This window comes from Zea mays, chromosome 9 (assembly GCF_902167145.1).
Source record: "Zea mays cultivar B73 chromosome 9, Zm-B73-REFERENCE-NAM-5.0, whole genome shotgun sequence".
NCBI lineage: Eukaryota > Viridiplantae > Streptophyta > Magnoliopsida > Poales > Poaceae > Zea > Zea mays.
Genome location: NC_050104.1, coordinates 48,856,894 through 48,881,337, shown reverse-complemented (window position 1 = coordinate 48,881,337; position 24,444 = coordinate 48,856,894). Strand labels below are relative to the sequence as shown.

At 50.8% G+C, this 24,444-nt stretch overlaps 3 pseudogenes across 2 annotated transcripts; all 3 read right to left on the bottom strand.

Moving 5' to 3' along the window:
* LOC103639932 (Major Facilitator Superfamily of transporter pseudogene) lies at positions 19,776-20,674 on the bottom strand (annotated as a pseudogene).
* Positions 20,881-21,382, bottom strand: LOC103638347 (chromatin assembly factor 1 subunit pseudogene; annotated as a pseudogene). The gene is made up of 3 exons (NR_161408.1): positions 21,265-21,382; positions 21,037-21,174; positions 20,881-20,914 (listed from the first exon to the last, which is right to left on the bottom strand). The product of NR_161408.1 is annotated as a chromatin assembly factor 1 subunit pseudogene (transcript).
* Positions 21,383-21,605: 223 nt separating this feature from the next.
* Positions 21,606-22,154, bottom strand: LOC103638346 (isocitrate dehydrogenase [NADP] pseudogene; annotated as a pseudogene). The gene is made up of 3 exons (NR_161409.1): positions 22,069-22,154; positions 21,905-21,984; positions 21,606-21,646 (listed from the first exon to the last, which is right to left on the bottom strand). The product of NR_161409.1 is annotated as an isocitrate dehydrogenase [NADP] pseudogene (transcript).
* Between the last annotated feature and the right edge of the window lie 2,290 nt (positions 22,155-24,444).

The window sequence follows — 24,444 nt, the reverse complement described above, 5'->3', positions numbered from 1 at the left end:
AGAAGCGCGCCCACTTGGCGCGGTTGCATGCCGCCTGCATGGCTGCCCGCCCCTTTCGCCCGTTGGTCTGGGCAAAAGTGGAGGGTCACTTGTAACCGCTGGGCGGTCGTGTGCACCGCGCGCGACGGTTTGGCTTCTTCTGCTCTGAGCCGGCTTGCATGACATGCGGGACCCAGCCCCCGCGCCGCAGGGGAGGGCCTTGGAGCGTGTTGGAGAAGACTCAGCCCATGACGGCTGGGGACGCAGGTAGGGATAGTCGCCTTTAAAAGGAGGGTGACCTCCTTTGGAAGGTGACCATGTCTTCGCGCTCCCTTATGCACCGCGTCTTTCCACCTTCCAAGCCCCCGGATGGGGGATACCCGCCGTCTTTCCGCCTCATCGTTGGAGGAATGCAACTCCATGGGAGTTGGTACCTTTCAGCCATTGTTCGGCTTCAAGGATTTTCATCATGCAGCCTGGCTGCACCCCTCCGCCGGCGGTCACCCAAGATGGTGACCTCCAGCTTGATGGTGGGGGAAAGCGAGCCGGGCTGCGGCCTCTGCCCCTCCCTCAGCCTCAAGGATTTTCATCACCAGGGCTGGGGAGGGGAGTGTGCCGAGTTGGGGTCGGCCCCTGCATGGGCGGTGGCCCGCTCCTTCACTCAGTGATCGGAGGGAAGGGCGGTCGTCGTCCGTGGCGCTGGCAGCTACAGCGTGCCTGGCTTTCGGGCGCGAGTGGCTTCGGAGCCGCTCGCAGCGCCGGCGTCTGCCACGACAGCTGGAAGAGGTTCTTCCGCCGACGAGATAGCCAGGGTCGCCCACGGACCGACCTCCAACTCTACGGTCTTCTGCCCGTCCTTGCCTCACAAGTTTGGGCATGGGCGGGGGCCTCCTGGCAGCTGCACCCGCCCTGAGGTTAGTGCTGCCGCTGTTCGGCCCCCTAGAGCAGAAGTCGTCGTCGTCGCTGCTGCTAGAGCAGGTGACGGCGCGCCGTTCGTCGGTCTTCTGTTGCTCCGCAGGCCCTCCCCCATGGAGTGGGGTTGTTCGTACCTGCGGAGGGGGAACCGGAGTTCTGTTTGTAATGGCACTTTGAATGCCAGTATTTTTGTTCATTATGGCTGTCGAGGCCTGAACATGTATGTAATTTTGGCACGGAGCCATGTTTTTTTCCTCATTTTCGAGCACTAAGACTCGCCTGTTGGTTGTCTGAACCGCTTCACCAAGCATGAGTCACCCCGTGTCAAGGTGACGAGTGAGGTATCCGTATCCCGGAGGCGTAGGAGTCCCTCGGCTCGGTCGGCCTTGTTGTCTGAGGCTTCTCTAGCTTAGTTAAAGGGACCCCTTGGCCGCTCTTCGATGAGCCGAGGCCAGGGGTAGCGATATTAGCACGAACAGAGGCAGAGTTGGCTCAAAAATGAAACCTGGTTGGCCGGAGCCTAGCCGGGTCGTCCGTTAGCGGGACCGACGCCGGAGTTGACCAGCCGAGGCCTCGGGTCGGGCTGGCGCCCTTGGAAGATGGTTGGCCGAGGCCCCAGAAGTGACTGGCCGAGCCGCCTGCTCAGGCCGGATTCCCGGAGAAGACCCTGGCGGCGATGGCCCGGGCGTGGTGATGACGTCGTCCTTCGGAGTGGAGATCTTTGGACCGCGTCGCCGTCCGAGGCTAGGTCGAACCTCGCCGAAGGTGTCGTTGATGCCGAGGGTGCTGCTGCCCCCTTCCAACGTCAAGATCCGAGCCTGCAGGATCAGATTGTCTTGTATTGTGTGCCTTCTGCGGCCGCCGAGGCCAGAACACACACCCTCGCTGTGTTGTAAAGCTGCGTCTCTTTTCCTCTTGTTTCGAGTATCTGGACTTTTTTGTCGGTAACAGGGTTGTTTGTGCGAGCGAGAGTTGCTTCTCGCGGAAGGTGATGAGTGAGGTATCCGTATCCCGGAGGCGTGGGAGTCCCTCGGCTCGGTCGACCTTGCCGCTTACGCGCACTTTCACCCGTCCATGAGGCTCTGTCACCGACTCAGTCGAGAAGGCTCGAAAGATCGCTTCGGCAGAAGAGCTTCCGAATCATGAAGACTTGTTCGGTCCGCGGAATCACTTTATCCAAACGCGAGTTACTTATCGCAGAAGGTGATGAGTGAGGTATCCGTATCCCGGAGGCGTAGGAGTCCCTTGGCTCGGTCAGCCTTGGTTGCTTACGTGTACTCCGTCGTTTTCAGCATCCACTTTTCGAAGCAGTCAAAAAGCACGAAAGATACTCTGGCAGAAGAGATCTTTTTTCGAGGAAAATTTCAACGCAGAGGGGGTTCCCCCCCTTTTAGCCCCCGAGGGAGGGTCGGGCTTTGCCGAGGCGAGGCCGACCCTTCCTTGACGACTAAACTTTGCGTGGGTGCGAGGCATATGAACAACTCGAAAACATCTTAAGGGTAGAAGCGACGTAGCTGTTGGATGTTCCAAGCGTTGCCGTAGACCTCGCCTTGACTGTTGGCCAGCTTGTACGTTCCGGGCTTCAGAACTTTGGCGATGACGAATGGCCCCTCCCAGGGAGGCGTGAGCTTGTGCCTCCCTCGGGCGTCTTGTCGCAGCCGAAGCACCAGGTCGCCCACCTGGAGGTCTCGGGGCCAGACCCCTCGGGCGTGGTAGCGTCGCAGGGACTGCTGGTACCGCGCCGAGTGTAGCAAGGCCTTGTCCAGAGCCTCTTCCAGCTGGTCCAGCGAGTCTTCTCGGCTAGCTTGGTTGCTTTGATTGCTGTAAGCCCTCGTCCTCGGGGAGCCGTATTCCAGGTCTGTGGGCAAGACGGCCTCGACCCCGTAGACTAGGAAGAACGGCGTGAAGCCCGTGGCTCGGCTCGGCGTCGTCCTCAGGCTCCAGACCACCGAGGGGAGTTCCTTCATCCATCGCTTGCCGAACTTGTTGAGGCCGTTGTAAATCCGAGGCTTGAGCCCTTGTAGAATCATGCTGTTGGCACGCTCTACTTGCCCATTCGACATGGGATGAGCCACGGCGGCCCAGTCCACCCGAATGTGGTGATCCTCGCAGAAGTCCAAGAACTTTCTGCCGGTGAACTGGGTGCCGTTGTCGGTGATGATGGAGTTCGGGACCCCGAAGCGATGGATGATGTTGGTGAAGAACGCCACCGCCTGCTCGGACCTGATGCTGTTTAGAGGTCGGACCTCGATCCACTTGGAGAATTTGTCGATGGCGACCAGCAGGTGTGTGTAGCCCCCGGGCGCCTTCTGCAAAGGACCGACGAGGTCCAGACCCCACACGACAAAAGGCCAGGTGATGGGTATCGTCTGTAGAGCCTGAGCGGGCAGGTGGGTCTGCTTCGCATAGAATTGGCACCCTTCGCAGGTGCGGACAATTCTAGTGGCGTCAGCCACCGCCGTTGGCCAGTAGAAGCCTTGTCGGAAAGCATTCCCGACAAGGGCTCGAGGCGCTGCGTGATGGCCACAAGCCCCCGAGTGTATCTCCCACAGGAGTTCCTGACCTTCGGTGACGGAGATGCATCGCTGGAGGATGCCTGAGGGGCTGCGGTGGTAGAGCTCCTTCTCATCGCCGAGCAAGACGAACGACTTGGCGCGCCGCGCCACCCGCCGAGCCTCGGCTCGGTCGAGGGGTAGCTCTCCTCGGTGGAGATATTGCAGGTACGGGGTCTGCCAGTTTCGGTTAGGCGTGGCCCCGCTTCGCTCCTCCTCGATGCGCAGTGCCTCACCCTCGGAGGCCGAGGGTACCTCGGGCTGAACCGAGGGTGCCTCGGGCAGAGCTGAGGGTGCCTCGGGCTGTGCCGAGGGTACCTCAGGCTGGACCGAGGGTACCTCGGACTGGGCCGAAGGCGCCTCAGGCTCGGGCGTGTCGTCGATCTTGACGGAGGATTGATGCAGGTCCCGGGAGAAGACGTCCGGGGGAACCGTTGTTCGCCCCGAGGCTATTTTAGCCAGCTCGTCCGCAGTCTCGTTGTAGCGCCGAGCGATGTGGTTAAGCTCGAGCCCGTAGAACTTGTCTTCCAGGCGCCGAACCTCATCGCAGTAAGCCTCCATCTTCGGGTCGCGCCAGTGGGAGTTCTTCATGACTTGGTCGATGACGAGCTGCGAGTCACCACGGGCGTCAAGGCGCCGGACCCCTAGCTCGATGGCGATCCGCAACCCGTTGACCAGAGCCTCATACTCGGCCACATTGTTGGACGCCGGGAAATGGAGGCGTAGCACATAGTGTAGGTGCTTCCCGAGGGGCGAGATGAAGAGTAGGCTCGCGCCGGCTCCCGTCTTCATCAGCGACCCGTCGAAAAACATGGTCCAGAGCTCCGGTTGGATCGGAGCCGTCGGTAGCTGGGTGTCGACCCATTCGGCTACGAAGTCCGCCAAGACCTGGGACTTGATGGCCTTCCGAGGGGCGAACGAGATTGTCTCGCCCATGATTTCCACCGCCCACTTTGCGATTCTGCCCGAGGCCCCTCGGCACTAGATGATCTCCCCCAGGGGGAAGGATGACACCACAGTGACCGGATGAGACTCGAAGTAGTGTCGCAACTTTCGTCGTGTCAGAATCACCGCATACAGCAGCTTCTGAACTTGTGGGTAGCGGATCTTGGTTTCGGACAGTACTTCGCTGACGAAGTAAACTGGCCTCTGAATGGGCAATGCATGCCCCTCTTCTTGCCTCTCGACCACAATCGCGGCGCTAACCACCTGAGTGGTCGCGGCGACGTAGACCAAGAGGGCTTCTCCGGCAGCTGGAGGCACCAAGACAGGCGCCTTTGTGAGGAGCGCCTTCAGGTTCTCAAGAGCTTCCTCGGCCTTAGGGGTCCAAGTGAAGCACTCGGCCTTCCTTAAGAGGCGGTACAGAGGCAGACCTCTTTCGCCGAGGCGTGAGATGAAGCGGCTCAGAGCCGCGAGACATCCCATGACCCTTTGTACGCCTTTTAAGTCCTTGATGGGCCCCATGCTGGTGATGGCTGCGATCTTCTCTGGGTTGGCTTCGATGGCCCGTTCGGAGACGATGAACCCCAAGAGCATGCCTCGGGGCACCCCGAAGACACACTTCTCGGGATTGAGCTTGACGCCTTTCGCCTTGAGACATCGGAGTGTCACTTCAAGGTCGGAAAGGAGGTCGGAAGCTTTCCTCGTCTTGACTACGATGTCATCGACGTAGGCCTCGACCGTGCGGCCAATGTGTTCGCCGAACACATGGTTCATGCACCGCTGATACGTCGCGCCCGCATTCCTCAAGTCAAATGACATGGTGACATAGCAGTACATGCCGAAGGGCGTGATGAAAGAAGTCGCGAGCTGGTCGGACTCTTTCATCCTGATTTGATGATACCCTGAGTAGGCATCGAGGAAAGACAGGGTTTCGCACCCAGCAGTGGAATCCACGATTTGATCGATGCGAGGCAGAGGGTAGGGAACCTTCGGACATGCTTTGTTGAGACCAGTGTAGTCTACACACATCCGCCATTTCCCGCCTTTCTTTCTCACAAGCACGGGGTTGGCAAGCCATTCAGGATGGAATACCTCTTTGATGAACCCTGCTGCCATTAGCTTGTGGATCTCCTCGCCCATCACTCTGCGCTTCTCCTCGTCGAATCGGTGCAGAGGCTGCTTGACGGGTCGGGCTCCGGCCAAATATCCAGCGAGTGCTCGGCGACATCCCTCGGTATGCCGGGCATGTCCGAGGGACTCCACGCGAAGACGTCGGCGTTCGCGCGGAGAAAGTCGACGAGCACTGCTTCCTATTTGGGGTCGAGCCCGGAGCCGATCCGGATCTGCTTGGAGGCGTCGCCGCTGGGGTCGAGGGGGACGGCCTTGACCGTCTCCACTGGCTCGAAGTTGCCGGCATGACGCTTCACATCTGGCACCTCTTTGGAGAGGCTTTCCAGGTCGGCGATGAGGGCCTCGGACTCGACGAGGGCCTCGGCGTACTCCACGCACTCCACGTCGCATTCGAACGCGTGCTTGTACGTGGGGCCGACGGTGATGACCCCGTTGGGGCCCGACATCTTGAGCTTCAGGTAAGTGTAGTTGGGGACGGCCATGAATTTCGCGTAGCATGGCCTTCCCAGTACTGCGTGGTAGGTTCCTCGGAACCCGACCACCTCGAACGTCAGAGTCTCCCTTCGGAAGTTGGAGGGCGTTCCGAAGCAGACGGGAAGGTCGAGTCGTCCGAGGGGCTGGACGCGCTTCCCGGGAATGATCCCATGGAAGGGCGCAGCGCCTGCTCGGACGGAGGACAGATCGACGCGCAGGAGCCTGAGGGTCTCGGCGTAGATGATGTTGAGGCTGCTGCCTCCGTCCATAAGGACCTTGGTGAGCCTGACGTCGCCGATGACGGGGTCGACGACGAGCGGGTATTTCCCTGGGCTCGGCACGTGGTCGGGGTGGTCAGCTTGGTCGAAGGTGATGGGCTTGTCGGACCAGTCTAGGTAGACTGGCGCGGCCACCTTCACCGAGCAGACCTCCCGACGCTCTTGTTTGCGGTGCCGAGCCGAGGCATTCGCCGCTTGCCCGCCGTAGATCATGAAGCAGTCGTGGACCTCGGGGAACTCTCCTGCTTGGTGATCTTCCTTCTTGTCATCGTCGCGGGCCCTGCCACCCTCCGCGGGTGGCTCGGCCCTATGGAAGTGGCGCCGAAGCATGACGCACTCCTCGAGGGTGTGCTTGACGGGCCCCTGGTGATAGGGGCACGGCTCCTTGAGCATCTTGTCGAAGAGGTTGGCACCTCCGGGGGGCTTTCGAGGGTTCTTGTACTCGGCGGCGGCGACAAGGTCCGCGTCGGCGGCGTCGCGTTTCGCTTGCGACTTCTTCTTGCCTTTCTTCTTGGCGCCGCGTTGAGTAGACGCCTCGGGAGCATCTTCCGATGGGCGGCCCTAGGGCTGCTTGTCCTTTCGGAAGATGGCCTCGACCGCCTTCTGGCCAGAGGCGAACTTGGTGGCGATGTCCATCAGCTCGCTCGCCCTGGTGGGGGTCTTGCGACCCAACTTGCTCACCAGGTCGCGGCAGGTGGTGCCGGCGAGGAACACGCCGATGAAATCCGAGTCGGTGATATTGGGCAGCTCGGTGCGCTGCTTCGAGAATCGCCGGATGTAGTCCCGGAGGGACTCTCCCGGCTGCTGCCGGCAGCTTCGGAGGTCCCAGGAGTTCCCGGGGCGCACGTACGTGCCCTGGAAATTGCCGGCAAAGGCTTGGACCAGGTCGTCCCAGCTGGAGATCTGCCCCAGAGGCAGGTGCTCCAACCAGGCGCGAGCGGTGTCGGAGAGGAACAGGGGGAGGTTGCGGATGATGAGGTTGTCGTCATCCGTTCCACCCAGTTGGCAGGCCAGACGGTAGTCCGCGAGCCACAGTTCCGGTCTCGTCTCCCCCGAGTACTTTGTGATAGTAGTCGGGGGTCGGAACCGGGTCGGGAATGGTGCCCGTCGGATGGCCCGGCTGAAGGCCTGCGGACCGGGCGGTTCGGGCGAGGGACTCCGATCCTCCCCGCTGTCGTAGCGTCCCCCACGCCTGGGGTGATAGCCTCGGCGCACCCTCTCGTCGAGGTGGGCCCGACGGTCGTGATGATGGTGCTCGTTGCCGAGGCGGCCCGGGGCCGCAGGCGCGGTGTTGCGCGTGCGCCCGGTGTAGACCGAGGCTTCCCGCATGAATCGGGAAGTCGCGGCATGAGGTTCCGAGGGGTATCCCTGCCTTCGGGAGGCAGAGCTCTCGGCCCGTCGGACCGCGGCGCCTTCCAGGAGATTCTTGAGCTCCCCTGGATTCGCCGACCCTCGGTGGTGGATGGCTCCGACATCGCGCGGAGGAGCATCGCTGCTGCAGCCAAGTTCTGGCCGACGCCGCTAGATGCGGGTGGCGGCCTGACCCTAGCGTTGTCGACGACGCGGTGCTGGAAACCCTGGGGCAGATGATGTATTTCTCCGGCCGGGGGTTGGCCCGCCCATGCCTGCCCGACGTCCCGGTGGATCGGCTCAAGTGCTCCTGCTCCCTCGTCGAGCCTGGCCTGCACCCCGCGGATTTGCTCGAGCTGTGGGTCGTGGCCCCCACCTGAACGGGGACCACAGCTAGCTCCCGTGGGATGTCAACGCGGGGCACCGGCCTAGGGAGATCACCATCCTCCGGCATGCCAAGATGATTGCCTTCGGAGGGACCCCCTAGATCGACGTGGAAACATTCGCGGCTTGGGCCGCAGTCCTCGTCGTCGAGGCTGCGGCTACCGTCGGAACAGTCGGAGAGGCAGAAGTCACATGCGGTCATGAAGTCCCGCATGGCACTGGGGTTGCCAAGTCCAGAGAAATCCCAACAGATGCTGGGGTCGTCGTCTTCCTCGGACCCAGAGGGCCCGTAGGTCGAGACGTCCGTCAACCGGTCCCAAGGCGACCGCATGCGAAACCCCAGAGGGTTTGGACTCGCCTCTATGAGAGCGTCCGCCAAAGCGAGGTCGCTAGGCGGGTTGAGGCTGAATCCAAATGACGTAGGATGGGAATCGGTCGGTACCTTTTGGTCGACGAGCGGCGATGAAGTCACGTCGAGGACTGATTGCACCGTCGTCTCAGGTACGAGGGCGACGTCCTGCAAGCTTTTCGCAAGCGCGCTGGCGTCGTCCACTTGCTCGGGTTTGGCGTGTCGCGGAGAGATGGCGCTCGTCTTCGTATCAGGCGCGAAGTCGATACCCGGTGCGCCCCTCGTTGGGGTGCCGGCGCTGTCGACTCGCTCGACAGCCGACGAGGCGCTGCCTCCTGCTTGGCCTTGGTTGCCCTGCCTTCCCCTCCGCCGACGGGGAAGAAGGCGGGACGAGCTCGAAGATGGCTCTTCCGCCACGCGGGGAAGACGTCGTCGATTCCGCCGCCGGCGGGCGGGCTGTCGGCCGCCATTGTCGTTGCCGCACCGCGGTGGAAGGAGTATCATGTCGTAGCCGCCGTCGAGGGACATGAACTCAAGACTCCCGAAACAGAGCACCGTCCCGGGTTGGAGAGGTTGCTGGAGACTGCCCATCTGGAGCTTGACGGGAAGCTGTTCGTCAACACGCAGCAGGCCCCTACCTGGCACGCCAACTGTCAGCGTTCCGAGACCGGGGGGTCCCTTGGGCCGACGAGTGAGTGTCGCCGCGTGCCCCAGCCCAGATGGGTCGAGCGCGAGGGCGAGCGCGAAGGGGGGAGAAGCGAGGCGGCCGGAGACCGGCGTGAGAGAGGTGGGAATCCCGCGGCCTTCGTGTTCGTCCCGCGCCCAGGTCGGGTGCGCTTGCAGTAGGGGGTTAAAAGCGTCCACGCGGGAGAGGGAAGCGAGCGGCCCCAAGAGAGCGCCTGTCTCGTCCTCGTCCCCGCGCGGCCAACCCTCTCTAAGAGGGCCCTGGTCCTTCCTTTTATAGGCGTAAGGAGAGGATCCAGGTGTACAATGGGGGGTGTAGCAGAGTGCTACGTGTCTAGCGGGGGAGAGCTAGCGCCCTAAGTACATGCCGATGTGGCAGCCGGAGAGATTTTGGCACCCAGCTGGTGTGATGTCGTGGCCGTCGGAGGAGCGATGGAGCCTGGCGGAGGGACAACTGTCGGAGCGATTGGGTCCTTGCTGACGTCCTCTTGCTTTCGTAAGGGGGCTGAGAGCCGCCGTCGTCACAGAGCATGTAGGGCGCCATTATTGCCTATCTGGCGGAGCTAGCCAGATGGGACACCGGTCTTGTTCCCTGCGGCCCGAGTCAGCTCGGGGTAGGGTGATGATGGCGCCTCCTGTTGACGTGGCGAGCCTGTGCCCTAGGTTGGGCGATGTGGAGGCTCCTCCGAAGCCGAGGTCGAGTCTGTCTTCCATGACCGAGGCCGAGTCCGAGCCCCTGGGTCGGGCGAGGCGGAGGTCGTCGGCAGAGGCCAGGGCGGAGTCCGAGCCCTGGGGTCGGGCGAAGCGGAGTTCATCGTCTTCTGGGGCTGAGCTCGAGTCCGAGCCCTGGGGTCGGGCGGAGCGGAGTTCGTCGTCTTCTGGAGCTGAGCCCGAGTCCGAGCCCTGGGTCGGGCGGAGCGGAGTTCGTCGTCTTCCAGGGCTTAGCCCGAGTCCGAGCCCTGGGTCGGGCGGAGCGGAGTTCGCCGTCTTCCGGGGCTTAGCCCGAGTCCGAGCCCTGGGTCGGGCGGAGCGGAGTTCGCCGTCTTCCGGGGCTTAGCCCGAGTCCGAGCCCTGGGTCGGGCAGAGCGGAGTTCGCCGTCTTCCGGGGCTTAGCCCGAGTCTGAGCCCTGGGTCGGGCGGAGCGGAGTTTCCTATGGTGCCTTTGGCAGGGCCTGACTGCCGGTCAGTCTCACTCTGTCAGGTGACACTGCAGTCGGAGTGGCGCAGGCGGCGCTGTCCTTCTGTCAGGCCGGTCAATGGAGCGGCGAAGTGACGACGGTCACTTCGGCTCTGCCGGAGGGCGCGCGTCAGGATAAAGGTGTCAGGCTACCTTTGCATTAAATGCTCCTGCGACTTGGTCGGTCGGTGCGGCGATTTAGTCAGGGTTGCTTCTTAGCGAAGGCAGGGCCTCGGGCAAGCCGGAGATATGTTCGCCGTCGGAGGGGGGGCCCTCGGGCGAGACGGAAATCCTCCGGGGTCGGCTGCACTTGTCCGAGGCTAGGCTCGGGCGAGGCGTGATCGAGTCACTCGAATGGACTGATCCCTGACTTAATCGCACCCATCAGGCCTTAGCAGCTTTATGCTGATGGGGGTTACCAGCTGGGAATTAGGAGTCTTGAGGGTATCCCTAATTATGGTCCCCGACAGGGTGTGACAGAGTAGTGAGCACTTAGCACATACATTGCAAGATTCCTACGATGTTGGTGCCATTCTTCAGCGTTGGCTTCACTTCACCACGAGCCACGAAGCTAGGCACTGAGTAGGCGAGCATAGGGCGCGAACGTCATGCTTTAAGCATGCAGCGTGCTGGCGGCTTGGCATTGGCGTCTAGCGAACGATGATGCACAGTCGCACAACCATGGAATCGCAGGGCCAAGCACGCAGACAGGCCGCAGGCAGCAGGCTAGTGGTAGACTGATACTCTGGTAGTGAGTGTGTGAGGGTGTTGAGTCCGTTGACAGTGGACGGTAGGCGACCAAGTAGAGAGGCGAATGAACGGTAAGCATGACGGTGGTGCGAGGCGGCAGACGTAGACCAGCGGTGGCGGTGCCGTGGCGCATCGTGCGCTGGTGCTTGGCGTAGGTGGCGATCGCTAGGGACCCTAGGGATGGACTTGGATCTTAGATGGGGACGACTGCACGCTGGAGCGGTGGAGGCTTGGACTTGGCCGCTAGGGTTACACTACACACGTAGACTGCCAACCCGTGACCTAGACCCAGTGTTTAGATTATTGAGTATCCGATTAGTATTTGGGTACCGGTCTGCTAAACCCAAAATTTCCTATAAAAATTCGGGTACCGACAGGTTCTACCCGTATTGTATTTGTCCTTTTGGGTTCGAGTTTTTCAGGTTTGGATTTGAGTTTTTCGGATTTGGGATTCGGGTATCGGGTTTTTTGTCTGGTCCTAGGCATGGCCACTTGGGTGTGGGCCACGGTCGTGCCATCGCCCGATCGGTTGCGCTTGCAGTCACGGTCTATGGCTTGCGGGCAGCAGCGCGCTGGTTTGGGTGTGGGTCTGCATATGGCAAATGATAGTCAATGGGAGCGTAGTCAATCATCAGTCATGCCTCTTGGGCCCGGAGGCTGGTCTTCCATATGGTACAAGGTGAATTGTGGCAGAAAGACTTTGCACGTATCCTTTCCGTGGTCTCCACGACTGAGTGTGTGGAGTGGACCATGACTAGTCGTCTACCATATTCCACCAGCGTTAGGATCCTCTTCCGTAACGTTCATGGATGTTGTCGCCACCGAGTTTTTTTCTATTATAGTATTCGTTTTACTAGGCTTCTCTCTTCTAATATTAACAACATTATCTTCTCTATAATAGTATTTATAAACAATCTTATTCTTCCAAATAGTACTCTAATCCCTTTTCATTATGTCTTGCTTTTTCCTTTTTCCTTACATGCTTACCAGACTATAATGTGCTTCTCTACCTTGCTGGTCTCCTACAGTAGAGAGAGTCCCTTTTTAGAAGCAAGATACTGCATGCAAATGTATACGACTCCTAATGCACTTCTGTACCTTTGCCAGCTAATGCATTAGGCGTGTGGAAGGGACGACCCTCAGAGGCTATTCACTATAGCTATAAAGTTACAGCTGGCTGTTCACCTCTGCCATGCTCTGTACATCTCTACTACTCTATAAGAACCTAACGTAGACCATGGTGCACGGTTCTGCCCATGCCCCCACCCCCACCAGTGCTCCCCACGCGCATCTCCCCTCTACCTCTCTGCATCCTGGCCCCCCCTCTCCCAAGGCACGTCTCTCGGCCTCCAGCTCAGGCCCCCAATCTAGTTCTCGTGCATGCGTTCCCAACCCCAGCCCCCGCCTCGGTACTGCTCCCCCTCGGCGTCGCTCCCCCCTCAGCAACGCTCCCCCATCGGCGCTGCTCCCCCGCTTCGTGCGCTGTGGGTGTCCCTCCTCGCTCGCGACCAACCCGCCCCCGTGACCTCCGCATCTCGCCGGCCTATGCGTCCCACGTAGCTCGCCCACTCCTTCGCTCTTTGCCCACCGCAGACGTGGACTATTGCTTCCTCGTCACACGGCCACTCTGCCCCGCCTCGACCTCCACCCCACCACCGTTAGAGCCCGAATGAGTGAGGCATCACCATGCATGATGTGCAAGACCTACCCACAGCAAGCCAGCACCGTCTGCAAGAACGACTTCATCATCATCAAGAACCGTCCCTGTAAGGTATATGTGTGCTTAGATTTACAATCAGATTTATTTCATCAATTAGTATGGATCTACATCGTTGTGCCATGAACTGGTGATCTTGTTCAGGTTCTAAAGACTGTAGTAGCACTAATACCTCGTGAAATTGCAAATCTTGTTTCTATTCCCCATTAGAATTGGTTCATGATGTTTTCTGTTTGAAGAACCTCATCTTCTTTTTCAACTCACCAATTCAGCTTGGATTTACATTTATTTTCCACATTTTGAAGCTTCCTATGAATATCATTTTTCTCCTCTTGTTCAACAAAAATCACATCCCTTAATTCATGGATCTCATTTGCATCCATAGTGAAGGAGTACAAGCTGGTGTTTATGTTGGTAGCGAGAGGAAGAAAAAGTTGAGTTCTAGGTCTCGTTCTTCACCAACATGTGTGAAAGAATTGCTCTATATTTCTTGAAATGAAATGTGATATTTTTGCATGTTAATCTAGGACCGTCTTGTCAATTTGTTTGAAGCTCTATCTATCTACCTAAAGGATAATTTAATTATCTCTAGAGTTCGTACTGTTCCTGAATGTCAATCATGCACAGACCAAATTTGAGCAAATAGTCCAAGATTATGTCTGAGATCAATTCATTGGAAAAACATAAACTAAGATTATGACGTGGTGGAGGTGAGCTTTGGCAGCAGAGGCGGCAGCGACCCCGACGCGTACGCTGTGGTGCTCAAGAGGAAGCTCGACCTGTACTACGCCACCGTTGGCAAATCCATGGTGTGGTTTCTCTTCCTTCTGCTACTTTTCTCCTCCAAAGAATATACTTTTCTAGGCCTATTTGAGTTGTTGTCGCTTGTGTGCTTCGATGTTTCAGTTTCACCTCTAGCTTGATTTCGAGTCACAATGGAAGAAATTGCAAAGTCTAGCACTTCATTTATTTTTCCTTTTATTTTGGGGAGGGGATTTTTACTATAACTTTTGGATTTTGAAAATCACAAGAAGAAGAAGAAAAAGTCGGTTGCTTCATTTGTGGACTTAGGAAGTTGTTGAATACTAACATCAGATGTTAGTAGACATCAAGACATCAACGAATTCCCACCAGCTTGGTTTAATTAGTTATAGCAAGATATCAATGAATTCCCATCAACTAATATTGTAGCTCATACAAATTATAGAGTAATTCCCACCAACTTGGATTTTTTTCTTCAGATTCTTCTATTCATCTTTTTGTCGTAGCTAATTGATTCATAAATTCTAGGAACCTTCGAGAATTGTTCCACATTGATGCTACAGATTACATGATGTCCATATGCGTTGATGACAATCTGAAAGAGCTTTCTTCACCTAGGAAAAGTGGCAATATTTTCTATCTTTCACATGATGAATGTTTTGTCACAAAAACCTTGAGAAAAACTGAGATGAAGGTATCTCCTCACATACTTTTTATGCGTGTGTGTTTTACTTGCTCTTAATAGGTGTAGTGTATTGAGTTACAGTACTGAAAAAATATGATTCCAGAATTGATTTTTTATTTCTGTTGTTTGAACTTTGAACACCAGTAATTTGTTTTGCATAATTAATGATCAACCTGTCATCTCCTATTTCTTCTCTTCTATGTTGTTTCCTATTGTGAACAATTTACCTTTTGTAGTTGTGGATTTCCCTTTTTATCTGTAAGAAGTTCAGTAAATGACATGATGCCGCTCTTTAATACGGTCCCAAGTTAAATGACCTCCTTTTTGTGAGATATAACTTTTGTAGTTGTAGTGTTCTATGTGTACGCTCATAAATATGGGAACCACTTGCGTGGTTGTAACAGAAACAAAACTCATATCCTGTTGGGAATTAATTTCTGGAATGATGCCTATAGACATATAGTTTGCTTCCACTGTTAGCATCACGTTAGCTATGATAATTTCATACAATGTCACTTTAGATATTTTTGGTCTGGTTAGATAAACATCCCTTCTTCCTAAACATAAGTACCATTGGGTTTCAAATAAAGGAACCATAAAGCTTTTGATGTTGATATTTTTTGCCAAAAAAGAGTCATAGATATTTATTTACTATTTTAATTGCCTTTTTTACAAATCATTCCTCAACTTTACCAGACGAGCATTTTTTTGTGACAGTACTCTTGATCTCATTGTGTTTGCTAGCATATTATAACATGTCACAGAACTATCAGACAAGGATAGAGATTCCTTGGAAAAGATAGGGAGCTTCCAAGTTCCAACGCATGATGAGGTCTTTTTCAAAGCCATTATATTTTATTTGATGATCAACATCTCCTTTATTTTCTTCTGACATATTACAAGCTAGAGAATTTCAATTATTTACCTGGATATTGCTTCATTAGAGAAACTATAGCAGTTTTGGGGGTGATTCTAAGAAATGAAGTCCATCAGGGCTACAACCCCCGTTGCTCCTGAGTCATGACCCTGCACTGTCACCATGCTTCCTTGCATGGCTATCGCTCTACCCCTACTTGACTCGTGGTAAATGGGGCTGAGGGCAATTTCTTGCTGGATTAATGATTGTTGCATGGCTTCTTTTCTTATGAAGCCATGTATTAATGATTGTTGCTGAGCAGGGTGGCCAAGCAAGACAAATTGGGAGAAGGTTTTTTTAAATGGGGGGTGGGGGTTGAGGAGCCTACTGTTGGCGGCTTAGAGGAGCTTAAAGAAACCAAGCCTGTCAAGGCTTGAGGTCGTAGAACATGGAAGTCAAGATGGCGAAGGGGATCATGTAAAAGAGCTTGACAACCTGCACATTTTATGTGTTTCAAATACCCCTTCTGCCTATTGACAACCAATGTTTTCTTAGAGTTCTACATGTTAGCCATTGAGACCAACTTGAATACGAAAACACATAAAGCTTGCAGGTGGTAGACTAACCGTAAAGAATTGACTTTGGGGATGTCTATTCATAACTCTCCCTATGTTGCCACTTTTGTCTTTATCAGTTTTCTTCATTACCGTTTGCTTTGCAGGTTGAAGAGGATGGTTCGATCGTTAAGATCAGTCATGAAGAGAAGCGTGATGACTACATGAAGTTCTTTGATAGTCTCCCTGGTTAGACGTTTAACTGCGACTGCTACTAGCAATGTTTTCTTGGGGACAATTGAATTTTCTTTGCCGTTTTGCTTTCTTATCGTCGTTGTGGAATGTTACTGGATAGTTAGTTCGGTTTGTTGGTGTATCCTCCTGAACTTTCCTGTCATTGCAGTTAGTTTTGGCATAAGGTTTGTTCTCAATTGCTATTTAGGGAAGTTATTGCATAAAGGGTTATTTGGCACTAGGTTTGTTCCCAATTGCTAATATTTTATGAAATAATTTGTGTGGCGTCGCAATGCACGATCATAGATGGTTACATTGATATTTTGCTACATGGATTTTGAATATGTTTTATACTAATTTTTAACTCATGTGGCAATGCACGGGCACAAACCTAGTACAGGATGAAGCGAGCAGTCTACCATGCCACATCCATACTACTTCACTGCTCCTACACTGTTGCACAACTGATGGTAATGCCGGAGACTTTGTGCAAAGCAAAGCAGCAGGAGCTAAATATTGTTGGCTGATTGGCTACAAAATAATTTATATGAAGAGTAACCGTCAATATGGATATGAAGATTGCATGGTGTTCAAAAACAATAACAAGTAGTCAAGTACGACATAATTATGCATAAGACAAAATATTATCATCCGGAATGCCATAATCAGTAGAACACTCTATGCACTCAATCAAATGAATTAGCATCCGACCAATTGCTAGATCCAAAATGGAGCCGCCACTATATGAGCAACCTTGAATTGAAATGCTACTGCTGATTACACAACCACTACGTAACCATGGTGGGCTCTTTGTGTAAGCACCCACACACGCCCGTGGCAGGGTGAGGCATACTGTAAGCAGTACAGGGCCAGAGGAGGAAGGAGACCATGGGAGTTTTATCATCTGCAACCTTGAGGTTGTGGGCCGTGTTGACGACGCTTGTTGCTCCGCCGGACGACGACCCCGTCGGCGTGATGGGAATGGGGGAGGCGAGAAGACAGATGGACTCGCTGGAGGAGGTGAGACGACGGATGCACGAGAAGGGCAGAGAAGGGTAGCATGGTCCAGTTATCAGGTCAGAAAAAAGGAAAATAATAGAAATAATGTTAAATATAGATCATAGTACTATTTGGAAGGATAAAATTGCTTAGGAATACTATTATAAAGAAGATAATGTTGTGAGTACTAGAAGAGAGAAACCTAATAAAATGAGTACTAAAATAGAAAAAAATTCGTCGCCACCGGTCGACTGACGCGTGTTGGTTTGGCTGTGGCCTGATCCCACTTAACAGCGGCGATACGTTACGACAGAGGAACCGCTCGCATTCCACCATCCTCCTAGATAATATCAATTATAAATATTAAATATAGATTTAATTAGGTTTAATAAATTTATCTTGTTCTTTATTGGTGCAATTAATTTTATAATTAGACTATACTTAATATCCGTAATTATTATTCATACATTAAATATATTTAATATGACATGAACTAAACTTTAGTTAGATGAAACCAAACACCGTCTAAGAGCTTGTTCAACAGAAAAGAGAGCTTGTTTAAGAGAAAAGGTTGCAGAGGATTACAAAGACTAAAATCTTCTTACTATTTAAAATTAAATAGCAACATGATTTGGGCCCCTTCAACCCCTCCAATCCCACGCTCTTAAATAAACGCAAAGTCCTCATGTATCATCATTGATAAAAATGGATAGGAAAATCGTTAAGAACAAGCATAGCCAACTTCATTGATAAAAATGGACAGGGAAATCGTTGTGAACAAGCATAGCCAACCTTGTTAGAGCATCTCCAAGAGACTAGCTAAATAACTCGTCAAGTCAAATTTTGGCTACTCAATAGCAAAATAAATCTCCAACATACTAGCTATCTGACTCGCAAGCTATCTTGCTCTCTAAATTGACTCTCTCACTAGCTAAATTTGGCTAGCCACCTGACTAGCCAAACTAGATAAATAATCTGTTGGACTGAGATGCAGATATAGAGTATAATATTTATGAAAACGTAAATAGATAGTCAAATAAAGAGCAAAAAATAAAGAGTCTCTTGAAGATGCTCTTATCTGTTACGTGCACCACCACGGGTCAGGGCGGTTATACATGAATTGAACACGCGTAGCTTGCAAGCTACTACTTGTACAAGAGGTGGGATTTGAATTCGTCAAATTTAAAATGCAAATTTTACAAATATCATCGGATATAAAATATTAAAATAAAAGTTGTAAAACTTTAAAAGTTATTCAACTTTGTAGTTGACAACATTTTTGTTTAAATTTGTTTACGACCTTAAATAGTTAATTTGTACTTGGATTGTGTTAATATGTGGATAACATAGCTACAATATAAATGTAAAGTAAGTGATAGAAGGAGTGGTAGAGAGGCGATGAAGTTGGAGGTTTGATTTCTACAGACTGTGTAGCGTTGCGAATTTAGCAAAAAAAAATGACGTAACTTGCATTTTTAACAGGTTGGCGGGATCTGGATGAAGCCACCAATTTTTTTATTTATAGAACCTGGTTTATGTTTTTAAAAAATATTAGCACATGTGGTTGTCATTTATCCGCCTTTAAAAAACTTTGTTTCTACTGGCTTCTAGTAACATCGATTTTAAAAAAACTCAATAAAAATATGTTTGCAACTGTCTTTATAGAGCTTCTATATACTTAGTGTCATGTAACTAAACAAGCTGGCCCAATTTATACAATGGTCTTCATCTTTTTGTACATGATTTCGCTCTTTTGCAATGTTGTTGTATGAAAATAGTTTAAAATAACAATACAAATCTTTGATCGGGTTTAGACTTATTTGCTTACATGAGAATCAGAGCGGATTGAGAAAGATTAAAACTTTTTCTATTCAATTTTAATTAATTTTAATTCTTAATCGATTTTAGAATTGTTTATTTTAAGAGCTTATTTACTAGCAAGCAATTATATGCACTTAAGTCTCAAACAAGTCCTTACATATTTACATATCTTCGTGGATAAAAATGGGTAGGAAAAAGTCGTTAAGAATGTTAAAGGAAAATAGACGGTGGTGATCTCATCCAGAGATAAGAAGTCTCCAGAAGATCCAGAGAGAACAAGAAGTCTCCAGAAGATTAGCGGTTACCCATTCCCTTAATCCTAACTAGGTAAATGCCCGTGCGTTGCAACGGAAACATGTAATAACACGATAACTTATGTATAAATGTGTGTTATAGTGTTATGAGAAAATGTTTTGTAATCCATTTGTGATCTTAACCATACATAAATTTTGTTATTTTAATCAATTGAAAGATTCATTACTTGAACGTATAAGGAACTGATAGAGATCGAATTTGTTTCAACGATTATGCTGAATTGAACCTTAATACCATCATACCCAATTAAGATATAGTTAAAATCAAGGGGATTCCAATCAACACAATGAACATCTCCATTGTGAGCTTTCTCAACCTGGAAATAAATAATAAATAACTTTTAACATTATAGTCCATATAACATTTACAAACTCTGTTTGGAACAAGTAAAAAATTCAACAAAATACTTTCGACCAATAAATCAGTAAGGATCAATTTCCCAACACATTATATCAATTAAGTTAATAAAAATGAACAGTCATTGAAGAAATAAAATTAGAAACACAATTATCATGCAACAAGTAAAGTATCTCAGGCCAATTTGACAAAATAAATAGCTCCATGTGATTACAATGGTCTCATTAAAAACCAACAGCCCATCACCTCTTTGAGTGAAGTTATATTATTACAAAAGAAGCCGCATTGCATTCATGGACTCAATTTTGGCCAAAAACATAGTTTATCCAATTAGATATAGAACAAGAGAACTATCACCTTAACAGGTGGGGCAGTGCCAGTTCGAGCATCCCACAGAATAAGACAAGCATCATCACCCACATTACAAAACTCATGCGCACTTCATCCCCAAATAAAAAACAATATAAGGTATTAATATAAATAAATAAAGCTAGTACGTAGTATATTCTTATTACGAGATCTGTTTGTACTAATCCACGGTCTTCTTGTACGTGTACCAGCGCGCGATGAGCAGGTAGACGCCGAAGTTTCCGACGCAGAGCATGGTGAGCAGCCAGAAGTAGTCGAGGTGCGCACGGTTGATGTCGTCGGGAATCCACCCATCAACCTGGCCGGCCCGCGCGGTGGCGCGCGCGATGACGGCGACGAGCGCGGAGCTGACGTAGTTCCCCAGCGTGAAGGACGTGATGGAGAGGCCCGAGCAGATGCTCCACACGAAGTCGGGCGCCTGGTCGTAGAAGAACTCGATCTGGCCAATGAGCGTGAACACCTCGGACGCGCCCACCACCACGTACTGCGGCACCTGCTAGAAGATGGAGAGCGGCAGGTAGCGGGCGGCGCCCGTGTGGGTGTCGTAGTACACGCCGTGGCACGCGACGATGCGGCACCGCGCCACCTCCATCGCCCCCGCGGCGAGCATGGCGACGGCGAGCACGAGGAGGCCGGCGCCCATGCGCGCCAGCTGCGTGAAGCCGCGGCGGTGGCCCGTGGCGCGGCGCGCCAGCGGGACCACGAGGCGGTCGTAGAGCGGCACCCACAGCATGACGCTGAGGGTGTCGAAGACGGAGAGCGCGGCGGCCGGCACGCGGAATCCGCCTCCCACGTGCGGGTCCAGCGTGTCGCCCTGCAGGACGAAGGTGGTGGTCATCTGCGTGTACGCCGCCGCGAAGACGATGTCGCTCGCCCACACCGGCAGCAGCCGCAGCACGCACTTGAGCTCCTCCACCTGCTTCACCGTGCACAGGCACCACGCGCTCGCCGGTCGCCGCCGCGACTTGTCGTCCGCCGTCTCCACCGCGGCCTTGTCCAGGAACTTGCAGCCATGACCCACCAGCAGACTACACACTGTTTGATATATTGTTCCAAACAGACAGAGCATTGACAGTATCTTCAGAAGGTAAACATCTCTTCGAGAAGTACATGGCTATGCTTTTATTCTTCTTGGATTTCACTGGAAAACAAGTAATATGGTTGGTAAAAAAATTCCAATGTCAAATATGCATGGATCCTACTGAAACAAAAGCAAACTGATTAATACAAGTACATGGTGATGAATCCAATCCTAGCTTGTCAAGCACTTCTTTCTTTACCTGCAGTACATAACATGTTAAATCCATCTTGCCCTTGGTGGTGAAATAAACAAAATCATGCTACTGACATAGAAACTATGAACAATCAGCCACTGGATTTTTCAATGTGAGAGCATGTTCACCTTCCAATGATTGTCAACAAAGTCAGATATCTCTCTCACTTTGCGATTCAGCTGAGTCTTTGAAACATTTGGAAACTTGTGCTGCAGTAATTCCACCACCTTATGGATACCATCTCGACATGATCTTATCACCTGGGCCTGCATTGGGGTTAAAGCAAAATAAAAACTACAGCTGCATTCTATCTTCAAACAATAGATATTGCTTGCTAAGATTCACTTAGTGCTTACAATTTCTGGCAGATCTGTTTCTGGTATAGCAGATGCAGCCCCAGGAGAACCATCCTTCGGATTGGGCTGGCTAATTTCTTCAACAGTTGCAGATGAGCTGTCAGTTAGAGGCACATCAACAACTACACCTCCTGAACAGTTGCAGATGAGTTGTCAGTTAGAGGCACATCAACAACTACGCCTCCTGAACTCTTTGTTGTTCGCATCAGGGATGATGTGTTGAGAGACTCAACTTACATATATTTCATTTTATCATAAATCTAGACTTTAGGTGTTGAACCACTCCTAGTTCATGTAACTATGCTAGCCTTGTCATATCCTCCACACCACCGCGTGGATACTCTATATTCTTGGGGTAGGCACTTGACGCATTAGCAGTCACCTGCAGGAGAATTGTGGAATCAAATTAAACTGAACATACTGTGTTTCATATAGTCAGAGAAGAGAATGGTTCCCTATTTAAACAAGAAAAACAAATTAAATTAAATATACTGGTTCTAGAGTTTTTGGTTTGTTTAAACAAATAATTCGAAGGTTGTAACTTTTTAGCCAATTATGGAGTATATTTTAGGATGCACTCAACTTTACTACATAGAAAAAAATTAGAGAAGAATTTTTTTAAATATACATAAATGAGTACCTATGATTGTGGTCTTCCTTCCATATCTACAACAATCTATGGGACATTTTTGCAGATGATTGGTTCTCTGAACACAGTGCCTACACGAAGTGAGCACAAGAATGAAACTGTCAGTACAGATGACCCAAGAAATGTTAAACTTATAGGCTGTAGCAGCATCTTACCATTCAGAATGTTCCTAATTGTGCCATTCGGGCTCTTCCACATAGCCTCCAAGCCAAACTCCTTTACCCAAGCATTTTTCCTCTAGGACGCGATCATCGAAGGTGAGCGAGTTCTCGCTGCTGGGCACATTGAGCGTGAGCTGCAAGCAGCGCTTGACGGTGTGCGTGTTGTCCTCACGGTCCAGGTACATGTCGAGAATGCAGCCAATCTCTATCTACACGAACACCCGTTGCCTCCCCACTGGCGTCCGGGTCTGCTAGATTGTGCAAGGAACACTACATAATACACAGTTTCATCGTGTGAATTTACAAAGAATGAGTAATTGAGGATCTAAGAATTTGCAAAAAATTATAACCACCTTCCCACAAAATTCTGCTAGTCAACACTGAATGTATGTATGTATAAAAGAAGTCTATCACATTCACATATTTTGAAATAAAGGGAAAAAGGAGATGTTCAGAGCTGAAATGTCTCTTCATAGCTCATGTCAGTGAGATCACACCTAGTTCCTCTAGCAGGTAAAAAAACCTTTGCTTGGTCAAAAAATAGAAAACAATGCAACAGCTTTAGAAAAGAAGAAACGATGAAATAAATAGGAGTGCTTGGGCAGTCATTTGGAGAGTGAGAATACCAGATGTCCTTTGACAGGTGGCGAGGGAAGGGTAGAGATCCGAAAGAGAATTCTCTTCCCACAGTCTCTCTAAACCATTAGGTTGTTCTGGCTTTGTCTCGTATTTACGAGTGTAATTGGCTGACAAGCATGCATCCTTGCTTTTCCTGATATATATCTCGACTTCTTTGGGTTGCCGAGATAACTGGAGAGCAACAAACTGGAAAGATGCAGGGGCACACAACCTTTGTTTATTCATCTGGTAAGCTAAATTTATCAAGGCCAACAACAAGATTATGGAACCAACCTGGCAGAGATGTCGAATAGATAGTGTTGGCAGGCAACTGTGGTAGGGCTTTTCCAGTTTAGGCACACTTTGACCATCAAGTGGAAGCAGGACAAGATACAGGTTCAGCTGCAAGAAAGAAAGAAAATATTTAGGAAACCAAATTGATGATTCATGGACTTCTGTACAAGATCTGGTACCTCAGTAACCTTTTTAACAAATGTATCCATCGGCATGTTAGTATTACGAACATTCTGAAGCATAACTTGGAAATCACAACATCAAATTAGAAACCGGTGCACTACGACAAAATGCACTAAAAATCAGGGACTCTCTAGCTCCAACCCACTCCACCGTGCCACCCCAAAGAAGACATGAAACAAAAGGTGCGGTTGCAAACTTAGATATTTAGTTAGACTGAAACCTAAGAAGCCGCATGATTCAAATGAAGTCAAGTTACTGACTCATATATTACTCTGGCAAACAGAACAAAGTATGAACTTAAAAGTAAATGCTGCAAAAATAATTCTAGCACCACACAGATCCTCTAAATTATAAGGCACATTGTCCACTGGTAACTGTACCAAATCTGTTGAGATACCTGATTAATTGTATGCTGTCGGAATCCAAAAAACAGAGTAATAGCGGTACTGGAGATTTGGTACAATTACCAGTGGATTCCGACAGTACCGCTAATTATCATAAAATTTTCTTTCTGTTGGTTGCTCGATGGGAGCCCAATATTCAGTCAGGAGGAACACCATCACCAAAATTCTTTCTTATTCAGTGCAGGAGGAACACCCGCATGGTCATTGATCTAGGAGCATCGATCTATTAAAAGTAAATGCTGCAAAAATAATTCTAGCACCACACAGATCCGCTAAATTATAAGGCAAATTATCCACTGGTAACTATACCAAATCTGTTGAGATAGTTGATTAACTGTATACTGTCGGAATCCAAAAAACCAGAGTAATAGCGGTACTGGAGATACATTCTAAGTTAGTGTTAAACCTGTGCGGAAATCTCCTCAGCTGCGAACTGCTTGCCAAGCGCCGGGCAATCGAGCTTGTCGTTGCCGTTGTCATCCCTGATGACGGGATACGAGACCTGCTTGGACTCCTCGTCTACCTCGTTCATCTTGCGGTTCAGCTGCAAGAAAGAAAGAAAATATTTAGGAAACCAAATTGATGATTCATGGACTTCTGTACAAGATCTGGTACCTCAGTAACCTTTTTAACAAATGTATCCATCGGCTTGTTAGTATTACGAACATTCTGAAGCATAACTTGGAAATCACAACATCAAATTAGAAACCGGTGCACTACGACAAAATGCACTAAAAATCAGGGACTCTCTAGCTCCAACCCACTCCACCAGGCCACCCCAAAGAAGACATGAAACAAAAGGTGCAGTTGCAAACTTAGATATTTAGTTAGACTGAAACCTAAAAAGCCGCATGATTCAAATGAAGTCAAG